Below are 14,358 nucleotides of genomic sequence, written 5' to 3' on the forward strand. Positions count from 1 at the left end.
GGAAAATAAAAAAGTATGACTAAAAGCAAAAACAAGACCTGGAGCTGACTGTGGCTCAGATCATGAGCTCCTTATTGCAAAATTCAGGCTTAAACTGAAGAAAGTAGGGAAAAACACTAGACCATTCAGATATGACCTAAATCAAATTTCTTATGATTATACAGTGGAGGTGGCAAATAGATTCAAGGGATTAGATCTGGTAGACAGAGTGCCTGAAGAACTATGGACAAAGACTGTATGGGAAGTGTTGATCAAAACCATCCACCCCCCCAAAAAAGAAATGCAACAAGGTAAATTGGTTGTCTGAGGGGACCTTACAAATAAATGAGAAAAGAAGAGCTGTGAAAGACAAAGAACAAAGGAAAAAAATATACCAAACCAAATGCAGAGTTTTGGAGAAAAGCAAGGAGGAATAAGAAATCCTTCTTAAATGAACAATGCAAAGAAATAGAGGAAAACAATAGAATGGGAAAGACTAGAAATCTCTTCAAGAAAATTGGAAATAGCAAGGGAAAATCTCATACAAAGATGGGCACAATAAAGAGAGAAATGGCAAGGACCTGAGAGATGCAGAAGAGATTAAGAAGAGGTAGCAAGAATACACAAAAGAACTATACCAAAAAGAATTTAATGACCTGGATAACCACGATGGTGTCATCACTCACCTAGATCCAGATATCCTGAAGTGCAAAGTCAAGTGGGCCTTAGGAAGCATCACTACAAACTAGTGGAAGTGATGGAATTCTAGCTGAGTTATTTCAAATCCTAGAAGATGAAACTATTAAAACGCTCCACTCAATATATCAGCAAATTTGGAAAACACAGCAGTGGCCATGGGACTGGAAAAGGTCAGTTTTCATTCCAATTCCAAAGAAAGGAAATGCCAAAGAATGTTTAAACTGCCATGCAATTGTGCTCATTTCACATACTAGCAAGGTAATGCTCAAAATCCTTCAAGCTAGGCTTCGACAATACTTGAACTGAGAACATCCAGATGCACAAGCTGGATTTAGAAAAGGCAGAGGAACAAGAGATCTAAATGCCAACATCCATTAGATCATAGAAAAAGCAAGAGAATTCCAAAAAAACATCTAATTCTGCTTCATTGACTATGCTAAAGCCTTTGACTCTGTGGATCACAACAAACTGTGGAAAATGCTTAAAGAGATGGGAAAAACAGACCCCCTTACCTGCCTCCTGAGAAACCTGTATGCAGATCAAGAAGCAACAGTTAGAACCAGACATGGAACAACAGACTGGTTTAAAATTGGGAAAGGAGTACGTCAAGGCTGTATATTGTTACCCTGCTTATTGAACTAATGTGCAGGGAACATCATGTGAAATGTCAGGCTGGATGAATCATAAGCTGGAATCAAGATTGCTGGGAGAAATATCAGCAACCTCAAACATGCAGATAATACCACTCTAATGGCAGAAAATGGCAGAAAATGAAGAGCATCTTGGAGAGGGTGAAAGAAGAGAGTGGAAAAGCTGCCTTAAAACTCAACATTCGGGGAGGAGCTAAGATGGTGGAGGAATAGGATGGGGAGAACACTTTCTCCCCCACAAATTCATCAAAAGAACATTTAAACGCTGAGTAAATTCCACAAAACAACTTCTGAATGCCGGCAGAGGACATCAGGCACCCAGAAAAGCAACCCAAGTCTTTGAAAGGAGGTAGGAAAAAATATAAAAGACAAAAAAAGAGACAAAAGAGGGAGGGACAGAGTTCCATCCTGGGAAGGGAGTCTTAAAAAGAGAGAAGTTTCCAAACACCAGGAAACCTCACTGCTGAATCTGTGCCGAGCCTTGGAAGCACAGAGGGCAACATAACAGGGAGGAAAAATAAATAAACAATTAAAACCTGCAGATTGCGAGCCCTACGGTAACTCCCCCAGTGGAAAAGCAGCGCAGACGCCCGCACACGTCACTAGCAGTGGGGGCTGGGCAGGGAGGCACTGCGCGGGCTACATCGCTTGCAGTAAGGATCTGGCCTGAATACCCCGAGTGCTATCTGAGCGAAATAATTTGGGCTAGCAAACCAGACTGTGGGATATGTACCACGGGAAAAGCCAGCCCTAACCTAAGACACCGCCAGGCCCGTGCACAGAACAAAGGACTGAACAGAGACAGCTGGCTGCAGGCCATCCCTCTCCGGTGACAGGCAGCCAGAGCTGGAAGTGGGCAATTGCAGCCCCAGAGAGACATTATCTATAAAACTGTAAGCAGGCTTTTTTGCTAACTAAAACTTCTTGGGGTTCTGGACGGTCAACATCCGCCTGAGAAGGTGTGCCGGTTGTACACCTAGATAACCGAGCAGCAGGGAGGTGATAAGTTGCAGCAATCGCGCTCGCCAAACACCTCATCACCTGAGCTGCTCAGACCTGGGAAGGGCACAAAACGCAGGCCCAACCAAGTCTGCGCCTCTGAGGACTACCCGAGTGCCTGAACCTGAGCGGCTTGGACCCGGGAGGTGCAAGCAGCCCAGGGCCGGCCACAGATGGTTCCCGGCGGAGCAACCTAGGGCTGGAGCAGTGTGGGCAGGGAGGCTACACGTGCTGTGAGCAGGAGCAGACCCAGTGTGGCTGAGGCACTACCAGCACACGCCAGTGTTATTTGTTTGCAGCGTCCCTCCCTCCCCACAGTGTGACTGAACAAGTGAGCCTTAAAAAAAAAAAAAAAAAAAAAAAGTGTCCACCATCATCCCCTTTGTGTCAGGGCGGAAACCAGACACTGAAGAGACCAGCAAACAGAAGGAGCTATAACAGAGGGAACCGCCTTGGAAGCTACAGGCAATAGATTAAACCCTGTGGTTAGTACCGACTACACAGGAAGGGGCCTATAGATCTTGAGAAATATAAGTCGGACCAAGGAACTAGCCAAAAATGAACTGAACCCACAATACTCACAACAAAACCAGAGAAAGTCCTAGATATATTTTTACTATCATTCTTTCTTTCTTTTTTTTTAATTTAAAAAAATTTTTAAGTCCTCTATTATTCCTTTAATTTTCACTTTTATAACCTACTATTACTTTGCAAAAAAAAAAAAAAGGACCCTATTTTTTTTTTTAAAGGAAACTTCATATATATATTTTTTATAATTTTTGTGACCTTTTTTTTTCTTTTCTTCTTTTCTTTAACAATTGTATTTTTGAAATTCCAATCTCTACTCTAGATTTTTAATTTTAGCTTTTTGGTATTTGTTATCAATTTTGTATCTCTTTTTTAAATAATTTTTGTGACTTTTTTTTTTCTTTCTTTCTCTTCTTCTTTTATATAACATTGTATACCTGAAATTCCAAACTCTACTCTAGATTTTTAATTTATGCTTTTTGGTATTTGTTACCAATTTTGTACCTATATTTTCTTTATAATTTTTGCTACTTTGTTTGTTTGTTTGTTTGTTTTTTCTCTCTTTCTTTTCCTTTTTCTTTTCTTTAACATTGTATTTTTGAAATTCCAAACTCTACTCTAGATTTTTAATTTTTGCTTTTATGTATTTGTTACAAATTTTGTACCTTTAAGAACCCAAATCTTCAGTACCCACTTTTCACTAGGGAGCAAGATTACTGGCTTGACTGCTCTCTCTCCCTTTGGACTCTCCTTTTTCTCCACCGGGTCACCTGTGTCTCCTCCCTAACCCCTCTCTACTCTACCCAACTCTGTGAATTTCTGTGTGTTCCAGACGGTGGAGAAAACTTAGGGAACTGATAACTGGCTGGATCTGTCTCCCTCCTTTTCATTTCCCCCTTTTATCCTCCTGGCCACCTCTGTCTCCTTCCTCCTCATTCTCTTCTCTGTATAACTCCGTGAACATCTCTGAACAGTCCAGTTGTGGAGTGCACATAAGGAAGTGATTACTGGCTAGCCCACTCTCTCCTCTATTGATTCCACCTCATCTCATTCAGGTCACCTCTAACTCCCTCCTCCCTCTTCTCTTCTCCATGTAACGCTGTGAACCTCTCTGGGTGACCCTCACGGTGGAGAAACTTTTAATCTTTAATGTAGATGTTATATCAATGATGCTGTATAGAAGGAGAAGTTTTGAAACTTCTGTAAAAATAAGACTGATAACTGGAAGCAGTAGGCTTAAGTCCAAACCCTGACTCCAGGGAACTCCTGACTCCAGGGATCATTAATTGACAGGAGCTCATCAAACGCCTCCATACATACACTGAAACCAAGCACCACACAAGAGCCAACAAGTTCCAGGGCAAGACATACCAAGCAAATTCTCCAGCAACACAGGAACACAGCCCTCAGCTTCAATACACAGGCTGCCCAAAGTCACCCCCAAACCATAGACATCTCATAACTCACTACTGGACACTTCATTGCACTCCAGAGAGAAGAAATCCAGCTCCACCCAACAGAACACTGACACAAGCTTCCCTAACCAAGAAACCTTGACAAACCACCTGGACAAACCCACACACAGTGAGGAAATGCCACAATAAAGGGAACTCCACAAACTGCCAGAATACAGAAAGGACACCCCAAACTCAGCAATTTAAACAAGATGAAGAGACAGAAGAATACCCAGCAGATAAAGGAACAGGATAAATGCCCACCAAACCAAACAAGAGGAAGAGATAGGGAATCGACCTGATAAAGAATTCCAAATAATGATAGTGAAATTGATCCAAAATCTTGAAATCAAAATGGAATCACAGATAAATAGCCTGGAGACAAGGATTGAGAAGATGCAAGAAAGGTTTAACAAGGACCTAGAAGAAATAAAAAAGAGTAAATATATAATGAATAATGCAATAAATGAAATCAAAAACACTCTGGAGGCAACAAATAGTGGAATAACAGAGGCAGAAGATAGGATTAGTGAATTAGAAGATAGAATGGTAGAAATAAATGAATCAGAGAGGAAAAAAGAAAAACGAATTAAAAGAAATGAGGACAATTTCAGAGACCTCCAGGACAATATTATATGCTACAACATTCGAATCATAGGGGTCCCAGAAGAAGAAGACAAAAAGAAAGACTATGAGAAAATACTTGAGGAGATAATAGTTGAAAACTTCTGTAAAATGGGGAAGGAAATAATCATTCAAGTCCAAGAAATGCAGAGAGTCCCAAAGAGGATAAACCCAAGGTGAAACACCCCAAGACACATATTAATCAAATTAACAAAGATCAAACACAAAGAAAAAATATTAAAAGCAGCAAGGGAAAAACAACAAATAACACACAAGGGAATTCCCATAAGGATAACAGCTAATCTTTCAATAGAAACTCTTCAAGCCAGGAGGGAATGGCAAGACATACTTAAAGTTGATTAAAGAAAATAACCTACAGCCCAGATTATTGTACCCAGCAAGGATCTCATTCAAATATGAAGGAGAAATCAAAAGCTTCTCGGACAAGCAAAAGCTGAGAGAATTCAGCACCACCAAACCAGCTCTCCAACAAATACTAAAGGATATTCTCTAGACAGGAAACACAAAAACGGTATATAAATTCAAACCCCAAACAATAAAGTAAATGGCAACGGGATCATATTTATCAATAATTACCTTAAACATAAATGGGTTGAATGCCCCAACCAAAAGACAAAGACTGGCTGAATGGATACAAAAACAAGACCCCTACATATGCTGTCTACAAGAGACCCACCTCAAAACAGGGGACACACACAGACTGAAAGTGAAGGGCTGGAAAAAGATTTTCCATGCAAATAGGGACCAAAAGAAAGCAGGAGTAGCAATACTCATATCAGATAAAATAGACTTTAAAACAAAGGCTGTGAAAAGAGACAAAGACGGTCACTATATAATAATCAAAGGATCAATCCAAGAGGAAGATATAACAATTATAAATATATATGCACCCAACACGGGAGCACTGCAATATGTAAGAAAAATGCTAACAAGTACGAAAGGAGAAATTAACAATAACACAATAATAGTGGGAGACTTTAATACCCCACTCACACTTATGGATAGATCAACTAAACAGAAAATTAACAAGGAAACAAAAACGTTAAATGATACAATAGACCAGTTAGACCTAATTGATATCTATAGGACGTTTCATCCCAAAACAATGAATTTCACCTTTTTCTCAAGTGCACATGGAACCTTCTCCAGGATAGATCCTGGCCCACATCCTGGGCCATAAATCTAGCCTTGGTAAATTCAAAAAAATTGAAATCATTCCAAGCATCTTTTCTGACCACAATGCAGTAAGATTAGATCTCAATTACAGGAGAAAAATTATTAAAAATTCCAACATATGGAGGCTGAACAACATACTGCTGAATAACCAACAAATCACAGAAGAAATCAAAAAAGAAATCAAAATTTGCATAGAAATGAATGAAAATGAAAACACAACCACCCAAAACCTGTGGGACACTGTAAAAGCAGTCCTAAGGGGAAAGTTCATAGCAATACAGGCATACCTCAAGAAGCAAGAAAAAAGTCAAATAAATAACCTAACTCTATACCTAAAGCAACTAGAAAAGGAAGAAATGAAGAACCCCAGGGTTAGTAGAAGGAAAGAAATCTTAAAAATTAGGGCAGAAATAAATGCAAAAGAAACAAAAGAGACCATAGCAAAAATCAACAAAGCCAAAAGCTGGTTCTTTGAAAGGATAAATAAAATTGACAAACCATTAGCCAGACTCATCAAGAAACAAAGGGAGAAAAATCAAATCAATAAAATTAGAAACGAAAATGGAGAGATCACAACAGACAACACAGAAATACAAAGGATCATAAGAGACTACTATCAACAATTATATGCCAATAAAATTGACAATGTGGAAGAAATGGACAAATTCTTAGAAAAGTACAACTTTCCAAAACTGGACCAAGAAGAAATAGAAAATCTTAACAGACCCATCACAAGCATGGAAATTGAAACTGTAATCAAAAATCTTCCAGCAAACAAAAGCCCAGGTCCAGACGGCTTCACAGCTGAATTCTACCAAAAATTTAGAGAAGAGCTAACACCTATCCTGCTCAAACTCTTCCAGAAAATTGCAGAGGAAGGTAAACTTCCAAACTCATTCTATGAGGCCACCATCACCCTAATACCAAAACCTGACAAAGATCCCACAAAAAAAGAAAACTACAGGCCAATATCACTGATGAACATAGATGCAAAAATCCTTAACAAAATTCTAGCAATCAGAATCCAACAACACATTAAAAAGATCACACACCATGACCAAGTGGGCTTTATCCCAGGGATGCAAGGATTCTTCAATATCCGCAAATCAATCAATGTAATACACCACATTAACAAATTGAAAAATAAAAACCATATGATTATCTCAATAGATGCAGAGAAAGCCTTTGACAAAATTCAATACCCATTTATGATAAAAACTCTCCAGAAAGCAGGAATAGAAGGAACATACCTCAACATAATAAAAGCTATATATGACAAACCCACAGCAAACATTATCCTCAATGGTGAAAAATTGAAAGCATTTCCTCTAAAGTCAGGAACAAGACAAGGGTGCCCCCTTTCACCATTACTATTCAACATAGTTTTGGAAGTTTTGGCCACAGCAATCAGAGCAGAAAAAGAAATAAAAGGAATCCAAATTGGAAAAGAAGAAGTAAAACTGTCACTGTTTGCAGGTGACATGATCCTCTACATAGAAAACCCTAAAGACTCCACCAGAAAATTACTAGAACTAATCAATGATTATAGTAAAGTTGCAGGATATAAAATCAACACACAGAAATCCCTTGCATTCCTATACACTAATAATGAGAAAACAGAAAGAGATATTAAGGAAACAATCCCATTCACCATTGCAACGGAAAGAATAAAATACTTAGGAATATATCTACCGAAAGAAACTAAGGACCTATATATAGAAAACTATAAAACACTGGTGAAAGAAATCAAAGAGGACACTAATAGATGGAGAAATATACCATGTTCATGGATTGGAAGAATCAATATAGTGAAAATGAGTATACTAACGAAAGCAATTTATAGATTCAATGCAATCCCTATCAAGCTACCAACGGTATTCTTCACAGAGCTAGAACAAATAATTTCACAATTTTTATGGAAATACAAAAAACCTCGAATAGCCAAAGCTATCTTTAGAAAGAAGAATGGAACTGGAGGAATCAACCTGCCTGACTTCAGGCTCTACTACAAAGCCACAGTCATCAAGACAGTGTGGTACTGGCCCAAAGACAGAAATATAGATCAATGGAACAAAATAGAAAGCCCAGAGATAAATCCATGCACGTATGGACATCTTATCTTTGACAAAGAAGGCAAGAATATACAATGGATTAAAGACAATCTCTTTAACAAGTGGTGCTGGGAAATCTGGTCAACCACTTGTAAAAGAATGAAACTAGAGCACTTCCTAACACCATACACAAAAATAAACTCAAAATGGATTAAAGATCTAAATGTAAGACCAGAAACTATAAAACTCCTAGAGGAGAACATAGGCAAAACACTCTCCGACATACATCACAGCAGGATCCTCTATGACTCACCTCCCAGAATATTGGAAATAAAAGCAAAAATAAACAAATGGGACCTAATTAAACTTAAAAGCTTCTGCACAACAAAGGAAACTATAAGCAAGGTGAAAAGATAGCATTCAGAATGGGAGAAAATAATAGCAAATGAAGCAACTGACAAACAACTAATCTCAAAAATATACAAGCAACTCCTACAGCTCAATTTCAGAAAAATAAATGACCCAATCAAAAAATGGGCCAAAGAACTAAATAGACATTTCTCCAAAGAAGACATACAGATGGCTAACATATACATGAAAAGATGCTCAATATCACTCATTATCAGAGAAATGCAAATCAAAACCACTATGAGGTACCATTTCATGCCAGTCAGAATGGCTGCGATCCAAAAGTCTACAGGCAATAAAGTCTACAGTCTACAGGCTGGAGAGGGTGTGGAGAAAAGGGAACCCTCTTACACTGCTGGTGGGAATGCAAACTAGTACAGCCACTATGGAGAACAGTGTGGAGATTCCTTAAAAAACTGGAAATAGAACTGCCTTATGACCCAGCAATCCCACTACTGGGCATACACACTGAGGAAACCAGAAGGGAAAGAGACACGTGTACCCCAATATTCATCACAGCACTGTTTATAATAGCCAGGACATGGAAGCAACCTAGATGTCCAAGAGCAGATGAATGGATAAGAAAGCTGTGGTAGATATACACAATGGAGTATTACTTAGCCATTAAAAAGAATACATTTGAATCAGTTCTAATGAGGTAGATGAAACTGGAGCCTATTATACAGAGTGAAGTAAGCCAGAAAGAAAAACACCAATACAGTATACTAATGCATATATATGGAATTTAGAAAGATGGTAATAATAACCCTATATACGAGACAGCAAAAGAGACACTGATGTATAGAACAGTCCTTTGGACTCTGTGGGAGAGGGAGAGGGTGGGATGATTTGGGAGAATGGCATTGAAATACGTATAATATCATATATGGAATGAATGGCCAGTCCAGGTTCGGTACACGATACTGGATGCTTGGGGCTGGTGCACTGGGACGACCTAGAGGGATGGTATGGGGAGGGAGGAGGGAGGAGGGTTCAGGATGGGGAACACATGTATACCTGTGGCAGATTCATTTTGATATATGGCAAAACCAATACAATATTGTAAAGTTTAAAAATAAAATAAAATTAAAACAAACAAACAAAAAAAAACCTCAACATTCAAAGAACCAAGATCATGGCATTTGGTCCCATAATGTCATGGCAATTGATGGGAAAAAAGTGGAAATGTTGACAGAATTTATTTTCTTGGGCTCTAAAAAATCACTGCAGATGGTGACTGCACCCGTGAAATTAAAAGGCATTTGTTCCTTGGAAGAAAAGCTATGACAAACTAGACAGTGTATTAAAAAGCAGAAACATCACTTTGCTGACAAAGACGTAGTCAAAGCTATGTCTTTTCCAATAGTCAACTGTGTGGAGTTGGACTATAAAGAAGGCTGAGCACCAAAGAATTGATGCTTTCGAATTGTGGTGCTGAACATGACTCTTGAAAATCCTTTGGACTGCAAGGAGTTGAAGCCAGTCAACCTTAAAGGAAATCAACCCTAATACTCATTGGAAGCACTGATGTTGAAGTGGAAGTGTCATTACTTTGGCCACCTGATAGGAACAGCCAACTTGGAAAAGACCCTGATCCTGGGGAAGACTGAGGGCAAGAGGAGAACGGGGAGATAGAGGATGAGGTAGTTGGATGGCATCAATGACTCATGGACATGAACTTGAGCAAACTCTGGGAGATAGTGAAAGATAGGGAAGCTTGACATGCTGCAGATCATGAGGTCACAAAGAGTCAAACATGACTTAGTGACTGAATAACAACAAAGCTGAATTATAGTCTTTGAGTTCTTACTCCCTGCTTGTCAGGGTTCAGGGATCCTTTCTCTTGCTGTGTGTGGCCTTGCATATGCTCTATTTCTTCTCTCTTTTATGTTTGTTAGACTTGTATGTCAAACAAGAGTAAAAAGGTTCTAACTGGGGACCTAAGGTATTTGCTTTTCTTTTAACCTTCATTATGACATCTCTGGTGGGCTATCAATTTTTGGGAAAAGATCACTCCTCATCATTTTAAAGACAAATTGTTTCTAAGGACTTGGAATTGCATCAGAAACTAAGCGACCACTCAGTGCAGGGGTGCACGCACTGTAGTTGATCTTTCTATCCCAAGTTCCTTCTCTTCATGCCAAACTTGGAGGACCCTGCCATAGGCCAAGTGCATTGCTCTCAACACCAAGCTCTTTTAACACATGTGACCTATATGCTGCTCTGGGGAAACTTGCTGCAAACAAACTGTGTCCCAAATAGGAACTGTTCATAGCATTCAGGTCCTTCCGAATTTTCCAACCAGCCTCAGGAGCAACAAGGCCATGTCCCCATCCTGGGGTCTCCAGTGTTTTAAAGACTTGGGCATATTATTATATGTCCACTTTCAGCTTTTCAGGACGCTGGAAAACCCATATATTTTGTTCTTTTTCTTTTTTTTTGTCTTATCTGTGCACTATATTCTTGAGTCTGTGGCTTATAGATAAATATAATTGCTATTTTATAGGGCATCTCCATGGTTCAGTATTAAAAATGAAATAAAACAAGCCAGTGGACATAGCAGCATGACTTTGGTAGCTGCAGAACTTGGGCAAGTTACTTAACTTCCCTGTGCCTATTTATTCAATTGTAAAATGAGAATAATAATGGGACCTAGCTCTTATGTAGCTGTAAATGTTAAATAATTGAGTTTTTGTAAACTCAGTACTTTAATAATTCAAGACAAAAAATGCCATACTCAATATGTGGAAGCCTGCTGTAAAGAAATTAGTAAAGTAGGAAGTGAGTTTAGTATGGGCTGTAAAACGCATGTGGGATTTTGAGAATTTCCTGTACTGGAAAATAAATCCCTTAAGTGGGGGCTGTCCTACTTAAGGGTGGGATACCAAACCCTGGACCATGGACTGGTACCATTAGGAATCAGACTTTGGAACAGGAGGTGAGTAGCAGGCCAGCGAGTGAAGCTTCATTTGTATTTATAGCTGCTCCTCATCCCTCATATTACTGCTTGAGCTCTACCTTCTGTCATATCAGTGGCTGCATTAGATTCTCATAGGAGTGCAAATTCTACTGTGAACTGCCCATGTGAGGGATCTAGGTTACATGCTCCTTATGAGAATCTAATGCCTGATGATCTCTGGTGGAGCTGAGGTGGTGATGCTAGGATTCGGAAGTGACTGCAAATACAGATTATCATTAGCAGAGAGGTTTGACTGCTTAGACACCACAGTAAATCAGTTACTTAGACTCATATCAAAACTCTATCATTGAGTGGGAAGTGACAGTTAAGCTGCATCTGGTGAAGGGCTGTATAGTGGCAAGTGAGTTGATGTACTTCTATTGTACAGTCGAATCTGGTGGCAGGCTTTAGGTCAGAATCCAACACTTATTTTAGTCTGAAAATGGCTTGCCCATTATTTTATTTACCACTTCCATCTATGCATCTTTCCCACACTGTGCATTTGTCTCAGTCACAGTTTTGATAAGCTCACAAGCTAACCCTAACCAAAATGAGTATAAAACAAACATTACTGGGAGCTTCTTTGAAAAAGGGGGAAAGGCCCAGGGATGAGACAGCAGAAGACTCTAAGACTGCCAACAAAAAGAAAGCTGCTTTTAAAAGAAAATACAAAGAGTCCTACCTAAATTATGGGTTCCTTGCAATAAGTGATTCACATTCTCCAAGCCTGCTTATATATATAATATGTGGTTGACTGACTATCAAATAAAGCCATGAAACCTTCAAAACTGCTTCACCATGTGGAGACCAAGCACCCTGCATTAAAAGACAAGCCTTTGGAGTTTTTCAAACGAAAAAAAAAAAAAAACATGAACATGAAGAACAGAAGTAATTATTGAAGGCCACCACTTATGTGAGGAGCACAACAAATTGTGGAAAATTCTTAAAGAGATGGGAATACTAGACCACTTTACCTGCCTCCTGAGAAATCTATATGCAGGTCAAGAAGCAACAGTTAGAACCGGGCATGCAACAATGGACTGGTTCAAAATTGGGAAAGAAGTATGTCAAGGCTGTATATTGTCACTCTGCTTATTTAAACTATATGCAGTGTACATCATGTGAAATGCCAGGCTGAATGAATCACAAGCTGGAACCAAGATTGCCAGGAGGAATATCAATAATTTCAAATATGCAGATGACATCACCCTAATGGTAGAAAGTGAAGAGGAACTAAAGAGCCTCTTGATGAAAGTGAAAGAGGAAAGTGAAAAAGCTGGCTTAAAACTCAACATTAAAAAAACTAAGGTCATGGAATCTGGTCCCATAACTTCATGGCAGATAGGTGTACCCCACTATTCATTGGAAACAGTGACAGACTTTATTTTCTTGGGCTCCAAAATCACTGGGAATGATGACTGCAGCTATGAAATTAAAAGATGCTTGCTCCTTGGAAGTAAAGCTATGTGAAACCTAGACAGCATATTAAAAAGCAGAGACATCACTTTGTTGACAAAGGTCTACATAGTTAAAGCTGTAGTTTTTTTAGTAGTCATGTACAGATGTGAGAGTTGGACCACAAAGAAGGCTAAGCACTGAAGAACTGATCCTTTCAAACTGTGTTGCTGGAGAAAACTCTTGAGAGATCAAGAGAGCAAACCAGTCAAAATAAAGGAAGTCAACCCTGAATATTCATTGGAAGGACCAAGGCCAAAGCTGAAGCTGCAGTACTTTGACCACCTGATGTGAAGAGCTGACTCATTGGAAAATACCCTGATGCTGGGAAAGATTGAGGGCATGAGGAGAAGGTGGGGGGCAGAGGATGAGATGATTGGATGGCATCATTGACTCAATGGACATGAATTTGAGCAAGCTGTGGGAGACAGTGAAGTACAGGGAAGTCTGGCATGCTGCAGTCCATGGGGTCACAGAGTTGGACATGGCTGAGTGACTGAACAACATCCACTTCATCAAATGTGTCTGCACTCACAAATCAAACAGGATCTTCTATGACCCACCTCTGAAAGTAATGGACATAAAAGCAAAAATAAACAAGTGGGACCTAATTAAACTTAAAAGCTTTTGCACAGCAAAGGAAACTACAAACAAGGTGATAAGACAACACTCAGAATGGGAGAAAATAATAGCAAAGGAAACAACTGACTAAGAATTAATTTCCAAAATATATAAGGAACTCATATAACTCAATACCAGAAAAGCAAACAACCCGATCAAAAAGTGGGAAAGGGACCTGAAGAGACATTTATCTAAAGAAGACATACAGATGGCTAACAAGCACATGAAAAGATGCTCAACATCACTCATTATTAGAGAAATGAAAATCAAAACTATAGCGAGATACCACCTCACATCAGTCAGAATGGCCATCAAAAAGTCTACAAACAATAAATGCTGGAGAGGGTGTGGAGAGAAGGGAACACTCTTGCATTGCTGGTGGGTATGTAAACTGATACTATGGAAGATGGTATGGAGATTCCTTAAAAAGCTGGGAATAACATGGAAACTTACATTACCATATGTAAAATAGATAGCCAACAGGAATTTGCTGTATGGCTCAGGAAACTCAAACAGGGGCTCTGCATCAACCTAGAGGGGTGGGATGGGGAAGGAGATGGGAGGGAGGTTCAAAAGGGAGGGGATATATGTATACCTATGGCTGATTCATGTTGAGGTTTGACAGAAAACAAAAAAATTCTGTAAAGCACTTATCTTTCAAGAAAAAAAAATAAAAAGAAAAAAAATAAAAGAGATAACAAATGCTGGCAAGGAAAAAAAAAAAAAAAGCTAGG

This window comes from Bos javanicus, chromosome 13 (assembly GCF_032452875.1).
Source record: "Bos javanicus breed banteng chromosome 13, ARS-OSU_banteng_1.0, whole genome shotgun sequence".
Classification (NCBI taxonomy): Eukaryota; Metazoa; Chordata; class Mammalia; order Artiodactyla; family Bovidae; genus Bos; species Bos javanicus.